We start from the raw sequence: 11,722 nt of genomic DNA, 5'->3' as shown, positions 1-11,722 counted from the left end.
TATTTCTGAGGGAGGGGCTTCATAAAAGCAAGAAATGATCAGCGTGTTTATCAGAGAAGGGACAGAATAAAGGTAAATTATGTGAGAAATAATGCATTTTTTAAAAAACGGAGCATGAACACATGTTATACTGCACCCCATAAACACAATCAAGCCTAGAACAAAACCAGTCAACCACCCCTTTAAAATTGAGAATCTCTCCCACTCTTTAGGCTTCAAAAATATGAATGTAGCTGATAGTGAAACATTTAATTGTCTGTTGAAAGATCAGTGCCCACATGTCAAAGTTGCTTCATCACCAACAAATTGACACGGTTGTGTTTTATATTATAGGTGAGGCCAAAAAGAGGCCAACATAAACTAAACTTACTTAATTATTTATACAAAACAGCTTTGCCCTTGTTGTCTGCATAAGTAGAAGAGAGAGACTATAAAAAACAGACATGCAAATAAAATAAAAAATAATGAGGAAAGAGTGAATATATCTAAGAGAATGGGAAATACAAAATACAAAAATGTATTAAAAATGTTGATGGGTAACATTTTTATTCTGATGTGTAACCCTGCCAGATGCACCCTGACCAAGGACTCCGAAATGGCGTAAGGATCTTTGTTTTTGCTTCCATCTTACGCACTTTTGCACTGCTTTTCACACACGTACACAGTACACAGTGCACAGAACAGTTTCTTCTTTGCTTCCTGTTTCCGTTGTATTGTTTATGTGTCGGCACGTTTTCTGCAAGTGTTTTCACTTGCATTTTTTTGTCATGTACATTTCCTCTGTTCCCACAGTATCAGTGTTGAATTTCTGAAAGCAGTCTTAACCTTGTTGGGTTTATTTTGATATACTGGAGCTGAGGGAGGTGTCACTATGCCATGTTCCTGCTGTTGCTCACTTGTAGAGGAAATTTATTTCCCTCGACCTGCGCTATATAACTCTTTTCATATGCAGACATACATATGTTCTCAAGAAAATCTGTACAATACTGCATAAATCTCACAAAACCTGTCAAGATCATGTCGGGGTCACATTTTAAAAAGTATGATATAATTTTATATATGTTTTGTTTACTTTCATACTTTTGTTGCAGTGTGTGTGTGTGTGTGTGTGTGTGTGTTTCAATTAAAATTAGCTTAAACCAAATTATATTCATTATAATATTGTATTATAAACTTATGAATATAATATACATTTGTTATTATTATTATTATTCATGCATAAAACTTTTCATGACAAGATAATCAAAAATAGGCTTAATTTTCTTTGAAGTAATATACCATTTCTTTTTTTCTTCCTTTTGATTTTGCTGTGAAATATCAAAAAGGTTTTGTGAGATTTGTCTAATATTTCTTAATGTATATGTGCAGGCCTTTGTGCTCTTTTGTTGTTATACATGTTAATGCATATACTGTGTTTGCAGATGTGTGTGATATTGTTCTGTATGAAAGACTGTTTTTGTGTCTGCTGGCATTCCTTCATAATATGCTTTTAGACCATCAGCTAGGCACATATAAAATGTGCCTGCAAATAACCTAGATATTTATTGTTAATAATTGAAATTACATATTACAGTGCTTTATGCCAATATTTTGCAGATACAAAGTCATAAAGAATATGATAGTCCTCATCTATGGCAGGAGCTGACATCTGCAATCTTCATATCCTCTTTAAATGTCCCATGTCCCTGTGTTAGATGATAGGTTACAGTATGTGATGCTATGTTTGTGCCTGTTTATAAACGCAAACCCAGGATCATTTCTGGAGTAGAACACATTCTGAGGTAAGCTGAGAATAGGTGGACTTTGTCCCAGTAGTTCTATCTCCCACATCGCCCCATAAAATAAAACACATGCCAGAGATGCTAGTTATGCCACTAAAATCAATTTTAGCCTTATCAGGATACTTGGTATTCTCGGTACATCTCTTTTCATGGTTCCATGGTGCATATCATATTAAACACTACGGAGAACCAGTTCTAAGCAATATTAACTGAAAGGTCCTTTATGCTCTCTAACAGTGAGAGTTTGAGACATTTTGTGGATAATGATTTGTTATTTTTTGTATGTCTGAATTTGGTTGTGTGCAACAGGACTCCAGTCAAATTGGTCTGTTGAAGGAGCTTCTGGATCTGCAGAAAGACATGGTGGTGATGCTTCTATCTCTACTGGAGGGTAAAAGATATCTGTCCATCAAATTTAACTTTCATAGTGATCTACAAACCTGTAAAGCCACTTAAGTCATGATCTATAGCCTATTTTATTGTTTTATTACAGGTAATGTTGTGAATGGCACAATTGCTCGCCAGATGGTTGACATGCTGGTTGAGTCATCCAGCAATGTAGAGATGATTCTCAAGTTCTTCGACATGTTCCTCAAACTGAAGGATATTGTGGCATCGGATGCCTTCCGTGACTATGTGACAGACCCTCGTGGCCTCATCTCCAAGAAGGACTTCTCCAAGGCTATGGACAGTCAGAAGCAGTACACACCATCTGAGATCCAGTTCCTGCTCTCTTGCTCTGAAGCCGATGAGAACGAGATGATCAATTTTGAGGAGTTTGCTGATCGCTTCCAAGAGCCAGCCAAAGACATCGGCTTCAACATTGCTGTGCTACTCACCAACCTGTCTGAGCACGTTCCTCATGACACCCGCTTGCAGAACTTTTTGGAGCAAGCTGAGAGTGTGCTGAACTACTTCCGACCCTTCCTGGGCCGTATTGAGATCATGGGCGCCAGCAAGAGGATCGAACGCATCTACTTTGAAATCAGCGAGGCCAACCGCAACCAGTGGGAGATGCCTCAGGTCAGAGAGTCCAAGCGACAGTTCATCTTTGATGTCGTCAATGAGGGTGGTGAGTCTGAGAAGATGGAGCTCTTTGTGAACTTCTGCGAGGACACCATCTTTGAGATGAACATTGCCTCGCAGATCTCAGAGCAGGAGGAGGAGGTGATCGAAGATGAGGATGAAGAAGATGAGGAGGAGAGCAGTGGCGGCGGAAATGGAGAGGGAGAAGGAGAAGAAGGGAATGGAGAAGCAGCACCACCTGAATCCAGCTCAGCCTTTGCAGACTTCATCAAGAGCGTAATTAATTTCATTAACCTCTTCACTTTCCGCAATCTCAGACGCCGTTACCGCAAAATCAGGAAAATGACCATAAAGGACATGATTGTTGGTCTGGTGATGTTGCTCTATACTGTCCTCTTTGGCATCCTGCACTTCATCTACAGCGTCTGCCGAGGTTTCTTCATGCTCATCTGGAACACTCTCTTCGGAGGAGGTCTGGTGGAGGGAGCTAAGAAGATGACATTGACAGAGATTCTGACTAACATGCCCGACCCAACTCAAGATGAGGTGCACGGTGACCTTCCACCTGAGCCAGGAGCAAGAAAAGCACAAGAATCAGGAGGAGCTGCTGAGGGAGAGGAGGGAACAGGAGGAGGAGAGGAGGAAGCCGAAGAGGGAGAAGAGGATGATGGTGGAAGACCTGGTTTTGGTCCTCACGGCGGTCTAGGAGATATGGGAGAAACTGAGCCAGAGGAACCTCGGACTCCAGAAGGCAGCCCACTGCTGAAGAGGAAGCTGGTGAGAAGAAGCTTTTTGAGTTTTTAGTCTAAAGATGCGGTCGGTCACAGTTACTTTTGTTCGGCAAATTTTCACAGCTGAAATTTTGTCATTTCAGAAGGAATTACTCAGTCAGGAATTTAATTTGAGGGTAAAATATTTCCCCATGATTTTCACAATGTTTACAATTTGATCACATGGATATCTGTGACTTCTGTAAGACTGGTGCTTCATAATCACAACACTATAGGCAGTAGACTATGGACCTTTTTAACCTGTGAAATTTTGTCCAAATTGTACTAATGTGACCGCACCTTAAGAATAAACATCCAGCATGTGGATTGTTTCCACATTGTTATCTTTCAGTTTGTCAAATATAATGGTGCTTCTTGCTTTGTAGACTCATAATCTAAATCTCTTAATCTTTATATTATTCTCCTTAATGTTTGGCCGGATATTCCAGGTGAGTGAAGAAGCAGAGGGAGAAGAAGTAGAAGAGGAGAAAGTAGAGGAAGAAGCAGCCCCTGAACCTGAAAAAGCAGAGTAAGTAATGGAGAACAAATGATCAAACTAATTTTTTTTACCATAAAAAGTCTTTCGTTGGTGAACTGTTGTGAAGCCATATTCATCACAACGCATAGACATTGTGCTGTTGTTGCTTTGACTTATCCTTCTGTCCATCAAAGTCCTGAAAATGGAGAAAAGGCCGAGAAGGAGGCAGAACCTGAGCCAGAGGAAACACCAGATGAAGAGCAAGAGGAGAAAAAAGCAAAGGCTAAAGCAAAGAAAGGCAAGAAGAAAGAGGAAGAGGGCTTTGAACTATGGAATGAACTTGAAGTCCAAAGAAACAAGTTCATGGTAATTATATTATAGTTATTTATCTGTGTACATCTTTCAAAGTCATGTAGAATGAATGAATATTGATTTATATTCAATTATATTATGTTACATTATATTATTATGAAAATTTTTCCTTTATCATTTTTTGATTCTAACTGCATTTAAAAGTCAAACCACTTTCTCTTCTTTTAGAACTATTTGTCTCGTAATTTCTACAACCTGCGCTTCCTGGCTCTCTTCATCGCCTTTGCACTCAACTTCATTCTGCTCTTCTACAGGGTCAGTATGATTTTAAAGTGCCCCTATTATGGGTAATGAAAGGTTCATATTTTGGTTTTGGGAGTCCACAAGAACAGGTTGACATGCATGCAAGATCAAAAAACACTCATTGTCTTATAATATGCATTTATTTTGATCTTATTGCTCAACAACTCCCAAACGATTCGCACAACGATTCATTTTTCCAAACCCCTCCTTTGCCTGACGCTAATCTGCAGTGATTGGTCCGATTGGTCTCATTTTCATTTCATCATGCCTGTAATGCCTGATAAAGCAGTGTTTGTGAGTGCAGTGCTGCTTTGTGTACAGCGTTACCTGGGAAACCACTATTCTAACCACTCCAAAAGCGGCACCTAGTGGCAAAGAATGAATTTGCATTTTAATTCAGACCAATGCGAAAATCAAGTTTTCCTAGGTCTGCGTGGAATAAATGGGCGGGCAATATGCTAATGTTTTATGTTGACCTCAACATGAAACGGCTTGGGATTCCTTTTAAAAATGCACTTTCAGATACACTGTGCACTTCCAGATTTAAAACTTTGCAGGATGTTTTCATTCACATAGAGCTGTGTAACACTGCATGAAAGGTAATTTTCAAAAATCCATAATAGGGACACTTTAAAACAAGGCTTTTCAAACTTTGGTCTTGGGTCTTTATTATGCTTTCTAAAGACTTGTTAGTGAGGGGTTTAATTGCAATTTAACAGCAAAATTAATTAATTAATTAATTACATGAAAATATATGACTGCCTTTGTATTTTAGGAAGAGGGTCCCTCTCAATCATAGTTGTGGGGTCCTTGGCATCAAACAGTTTGCGAACCCCTGCAATAAAATACCATGTGATTCCCTGTAATTTGTTTCAAGAACATATTTGATTAAAGCTAGCCATTCCTCCCTAGGTATCTGACAGCCCGCCTGGAGAAGAGGAGGAGTTTGAGGGTTCGGCTGTGTTTGAGGGTTCTGGCATATTTGAGGGCTCTGGTGTGTTTGAGGGCTCTGGGATCTTTGAGGGCTCTGCTGGAGAAGCTGGAGGTTCTGGAATGGAGGAGAATGGAGAGGAAGAAGAGGAAGAAGGGTTTGTCTACTACTTCCTGGAGGAGAGCACTGGATATATGGAGCCTGCTTTGGCCTTTTTTTCCATCTTACACACCATCATTTCCTTCCTGTGCATCATCGGCTACAACTGTCTGAAGGTCAGGAGCTCACTGGATTCTGTTATCATTTACTCACCCTCATGTCATTTCAAACCTGCATGACGTTCTTTCTTCTGTGAAACATGAGGAGAAATTTAATAGAGTGTCCACAGAAAGGACCAAAAAGCACCATGGAAGTGTCATAAATGTGGTCCATACGACTTGTACACAATATTCTATATGTCTTCTGAAGCCATGCAATAGCTTTGTGTGAGAAACGGATCAAAATGTACATATTCCTTCCCTTCAGGCGAGTAAATGATGACAGAAATTTCATTTTGGAGTGAAATATTCCTTTTCATTTAGTTAAGCTAGTGTGAGCTGCTAACGTTTTCTTCCATGTCCAGGTTCCTTTGGTCATCTTTAAGAGAGAGAAGGAACTGGCCCGAAAACTGGAGTTTGACGGTCTGTACGTAACTGAACAACCAGAAGATGACGACATCAAGGGCCAGTGGGACAGACTTGTCCTCAATACACCGTAATATTACTATATTATTATTATTTATAAATTTATAAACAAGTATCCCTGTGAAGACTCTGAAATGGCATTTCCTTTTATTCTCCACTCAGGTCTTTCCCGAACAACTACTGGGACAAATTTGTGAAGAGAAAGGTCAGGGGCGCGCTATGCTGGTTTTTGCAGATGTTTAATGTATTGAGAGATGTCAGTGACTGAGTGTGTCTATGGTGTGTCTGTGTTGTAGGTGCTAGAGAAGTATGGCGATATCTACGGTAGAGAAAGAATCGCTGAACTTCTGGGCATGGATCTAGCATCCCTTGATGTCAGCGCTATGACACACGAGAAGAAGCCTCAGCATGATCCCTCAATATTCACATGGTACAGAAAGATGCAAAACACACTCATAAGTGTCACCAAAATGTCAATAGCCAAAACCAGTATAAAAAAAATTATTTGATACCACAAAATCAAATATACCAGTGGGTAGGGATGGGAACTGCTCTAACAATTCCAAATGCTTAACAGTTCCATTGACAATTTTTGAAGCAGGCATATGTGGAGAATTAAACTGAGCCGAATGAAGAGGAAAGAAAGAAAGAAAGAAAGAAAGAAAGAGTTGTAAGCCGTTTATGATTCACTAGAGCTATAGTTCACAACAGCTCATTAAAGATATTCGTTTGGGAATCGGTTGGACTATACTACTCTTTATTTTTTAAATCACTAAAAAAGTGTCTCAAAAGAGTCATTTGTTTGGGAATTGAACTACTCTGGTGAAGCTGATGGGGTTTTTTTTTTTGATTCACTAAAATTAACCTGTTCATAAGAGTCATTTGTTTGAGATTCAGACATCACTGCTCTTAACTATGATGTTATAACAGAATGGAGATTCAGTTTCTCATTATAACAATTCATGAATCCACAGGTTGACATCTATTGACATGAAATACCAGATCTGGAAATTTGGAGTGGTGTTCACTGATAATGTGAGTTTCAGTAAAGACATCACTTTGTTTCAGTAGGTTGAGGAAATGTATAACAATGAATCATTTGGATTCTGTTTTGCTCAAAGACGTTCCTGTATCTGGTTTGGTATCTGGTCATGTCACTGCTTGGCCACTACAACAACTTCTTCTTCGCCTGTCATCTGCTGGACATCGCTATGGGTGTCAAAACCCTGCGCACCATCCTGTCCTCTGTAACCCACAATGGCAAACAGGTACAGGTCTCAGAAATCATTATATTTGACTGAGATTTTATAGAAATCTCTTCCAGATATTAATCTTGATGGCGATTGTTGTTTAGCTGCTGATGACGGTGGGTCTGCTGGCTGTGGTGGTCTACCTCTACACCGTGGTGGCCTTCAATTTCTTCCGAAAGTTCTACAACATGAGTGAGGATGAAGACGAACCGGATATGAAGTGTGACGACATGATGACTGTAAGAGTTTATACACAAATATCTACATTTGGTTGAATTACACTTTCTCATTTCACGCCTGACTGTGATCAAGTCTTCTCTCTCAGTGTTATCTGTTCCATATGTACGTGGGTGTGCGAGCTGGTGGTGGTATAGGGGACGAGATCGAGGATCCGGCCGGAGACGAGTATGAACTTTATCGTGTGGTCTTTGACATCACCTTCTTCTTTTTTGTCATTGTCATCCTGCTGGCTATCATTCAAGGTGAAGAACATGTTTTTTTTTTAGACCCTGTGGGAATTTTTCTACTCTGTAAATGTAATATTTAAAAGGTTTGGACGTAACAATATCTGTCATTATGGAATGATGTTTGTGTTGTGTGCAGGTCTGATCATTGATGCCTTCGGTGAGCTGAGAGATCAGCAGGAGCAGGTCCGAGAGGACATGGAGGTACAACTGCCAGTTTTATGCTTGACGAAATATTTCACCCAAAAATGAAAAGGCAATCCAAGATATGGATGAGTTTGTTTATTCATTGGAACAGATTTGGAGAAATTTAGCATTTAGCATTTGCCTACCAATGGATCATCTGCAGTGAATGGGTGCCGTTAAAATGTCCAAACAGCTGATAAAAACACCACAATAATTCACAAGTAATCCACATGACTCCAGTCCATCAATTAACATCTTGTGAAGCGAAAAGCTGTACGAAAAAAAATCCATCATTAAGCCGTTTTAACATTTTAACATTTGGGCCAAAATATGAGTCCATTATCCATATTATTGCTATTGCTTTAATACTATAAATACACTATACTTTAATACACAAAATCTACATATGAAACTTTTGTATTGGCGGCCCACCCCTAAACGGAACATAAAAACAAAACAAACTATGATTGGTCAATGATCATAGTCTCTATGATCAAAATGATGTGTACTTCAGAATCTTGGCAGAAGGTCATCCAGGTACTTTTCGGCTGTTATTTTATGAATACTATGAATTTGGACATACTTCTCATTTCACATACAATTTTTCACCTACTATATAGTAGGGAAGTAGGCATGTTCATACGCAGAGATCAACTTTACCTAGCTTTCTAGAGATTTTCTACAAGTTGTTGCTTTGCTGTGGCAGTGGTTGATCTCCTGGAAGAGAAAATTGACTGTAGATAGAAGATGTTTTTTGCTAATGTGTGCCATAGCGCCCCTTGTGGCAATTGCTGAGAGTGCAGTGCATACTTATGTGACGTGACCCATACTTGGAATTAGTTCTCTGCATTTAACCCATCCAAAGTGCACACACACAGCAGTGAACACACACACACCGTGAACACACACCCGGAGCAGTGGGCAGCCATTTTTGCTGCGGCGCCCGGGGAGCATTTGGGGGTTCGGTGCCTTGCTCAAGGGCACCTCAGTCGTGGTATTGAAGGTGGGAGAGAGCGCTGTACATTCACTCCCCCCACCTACAATCCCTGCCGGTACGAGACTCAAACCCGCAACCTTTGGGTTACGAGTCCGACTCTCTAACCATTAGGCCACGACTTCCCCATGGGTATGGATTGCAGTCTGACACATTCTGAGAAATTAAGGGTGTTTTTTGTTGTTGTTTTTTTCAAAGACTAAATGTTTCATCTGTGGAATTGGAAGCGACTACTTTGACTCGACTCCGCATGGCTTCGAGACGCACACGATGGAGGAGCACAATTTAGCCAACTACATGTAAGTGTAATACTTTTGTTTATTCAGAAATGGTGATAGCTAATATTTTGTTTCCTCATTTTGAAATCGTGTTTTTTTTTTTCTGTCATGTAGGTTCTTCCTGATGTATTTAATCAATAAAGACGAAACAGAACACACAGGACAAGTCAGTGTTGTTTTATTCTTAACTCTGTCCAAAATTGTCTTTCTGAACCAAATAAAAATTTAATTAAATAAAAAACTTAACTAAGAGTTTACTTTGCATATAAGAGGGTATACATTATAAATATATATACACTAACGTTCAAAGGTTTGGGTCAGTAAGATTGTTTATGCTCACCAAGGCTGCATTTATTTGATCAAAATACAGTCAAAACAGTAATATTGTGAAATATTGCATTTTAAACATAACTGTTTAAAATAAAAAATATGTATATTTTAATATATTTTTAAATGTAATCTATTCCTATAATGATAAAGCTGATTTTTTTTAGCAGTTATTACTCCAGTCTTCAGTTTCAAATGATCTTTCAGAAATCATTTTAATGTGCTGGTTTGGTGCTCAAAAAATATTTCTTAATAATTTCAGTGTTAAAAAAATATATATTTTTTTTTATATTTGTGGAAATTTAAATTTTTTTTTTTAATTTAAAATTCTTTGATGAACAGAAAATGTACTGCATTTATCATTACCTCATAATGGCAATCCGTACCCACTGTATATATATATATATATATATATATCATATATATACATATATACATAAATGTACTTAATGTCTCTTTTGATCAATTTAAGGTGTCCTTGCTTAAGTATTAATTTCTTTCAAACAAAATCTTTCTGACCCCAAAATATGAACAGTAGTGTTTGTATATTAAAATTTCAATAATAAACTATTTTAATTTTCTCAATATTTTACTTAATTTGCAATGTATTCATTTTATTTTTCTCTCTTTCTAGGAGTCATATGTATGGAAAATGTACCAGGAGCGATGCTGGGACTTCTTCCCAGCTGGTGACTGTTTCAGGAAGCAGTATGAGGATCAACTTGGCTAATTCTACAGCCTTGAAAGTGTGTGTTTGTGTACAAGTATCATTTTAGGAATGAGGGTCAAAGAGGAAATTATGAAAAATAGGCAAAAGAAGGGAACAACAAGTGCAGCCTTAATTTGACTCTCACAACCCTCATCTTCAGCCAACACATCACACAGACCACACAAACTCACTCATAATATTTAAAACCTTTGATTTCCCTGTGTTTGGCTAAACGAGAGAAAAAGAGCTAAGACTGAGCATCAAAAGAAAGTATTTTAAACTGTATATATATATATACACACTACATGGCCTTTACTTTTTAAATCAAATCAAGCCTAAATGAGCAAACACTCCTAAACAAAGCCTTCCTTTCCTCTCTGTTTTGTTTGTCACTATGAATCTAAAAAATCTCAGTGCCTAATGTTGAATCTTAACTGTACAGTGAGGATTTAAGTATGATTTTATTGATAGTGTCTACATAGCGATCTTTTTATGTGTGGAGCAGCTGTCTAGATCTTTTAATCTTAGCCTACATAAATATAGCTTTGTTTATGTTTATTTATTCATGTATACCACAGAAATATAGCCATATGAGTGGTAGCATCCTGCTCTGTGACTTATATATAGAGCATTTTGACAAATATTAAGCCAGGCTTTTCCCCTGGCATGTCGAGCGAATGTGAGATTGCGTGCAACTGAAATATCTTAACACCATTTTAATCTTGAGAGGAAAGTGTTACAACCCCAATATTTCTTTCCCGCCTCTGTTTCAAGTTTCAGAGAATTACAAATGGTCTCATGAGACGTTTTCACTTTGTAAAAATGTGAAACCACCTGTTTTGCACTCTAGAGTCTTATAATGGGATGCTGTATCCTTGCCAAGCACACACTTCCATGGTGTCCTGCTGCAAAATGCTGTATTACAAATATAGAGAGGTGGAGAGAGTTTGTGGGTCATTTGTTTTATTAAAAACGTCCTCTCTAGATTTACAAGACAATGTCCTTTTACTCTGATTATGGGAAAGAAGCACTGTCATGACTATATGCACAGTATTATTTATGTTGCTATACTGTCATTTAAGACCTTGACATGAACTGTGTCGTTCAGATAGCAAGACTGCAACTTAATTTATCCATTTAAATACATAGATGATATTTTTTTTTTTGAGCTTCAAATAATTAAGATACTCTGAACTCGTTATGTCACAAGTGAGTATTTATGTACCTTTT

General features: G+C 38.2%; 1 pseudogene; it reads left to right on the top strand.

The window, feature by feature from the left end:
* LOC107748234 (ryanodine receptor 1-like) overlaps positions 1 to 11,213 on the top strand; it is a 91,552-nt pseudogene extending 80,339 nt beyond the window's left edge.
* The last annotated feature ends 509 nt before the right edge of the window (positions 11,214 to 11,722 follow it).

This window comes from Sinocyclocheilus rhinocerous, unplaced genomic scaffold (genome assembly GCF_001515625.1).
Source record: "Sinocyclocheilus rhinocerous isolate Xijiao unplaced genomic scaffold, SAMN03320098_v1.1 scaffold199, whole genome shotgun sequence".
Lineage (NCBI taxonomy): Eukaryota > Metazoa > Chordata > Actinopteri > Cypriniformes > Cyprinidae > Sinocyclocheilus > Sinocyclocheilus rhinocerous.
The sequence above is the reverse complement of the archived record's forward strand: the minus strand, read 5'-3'. Positions and strand labels throughout refer to the sequence as shown.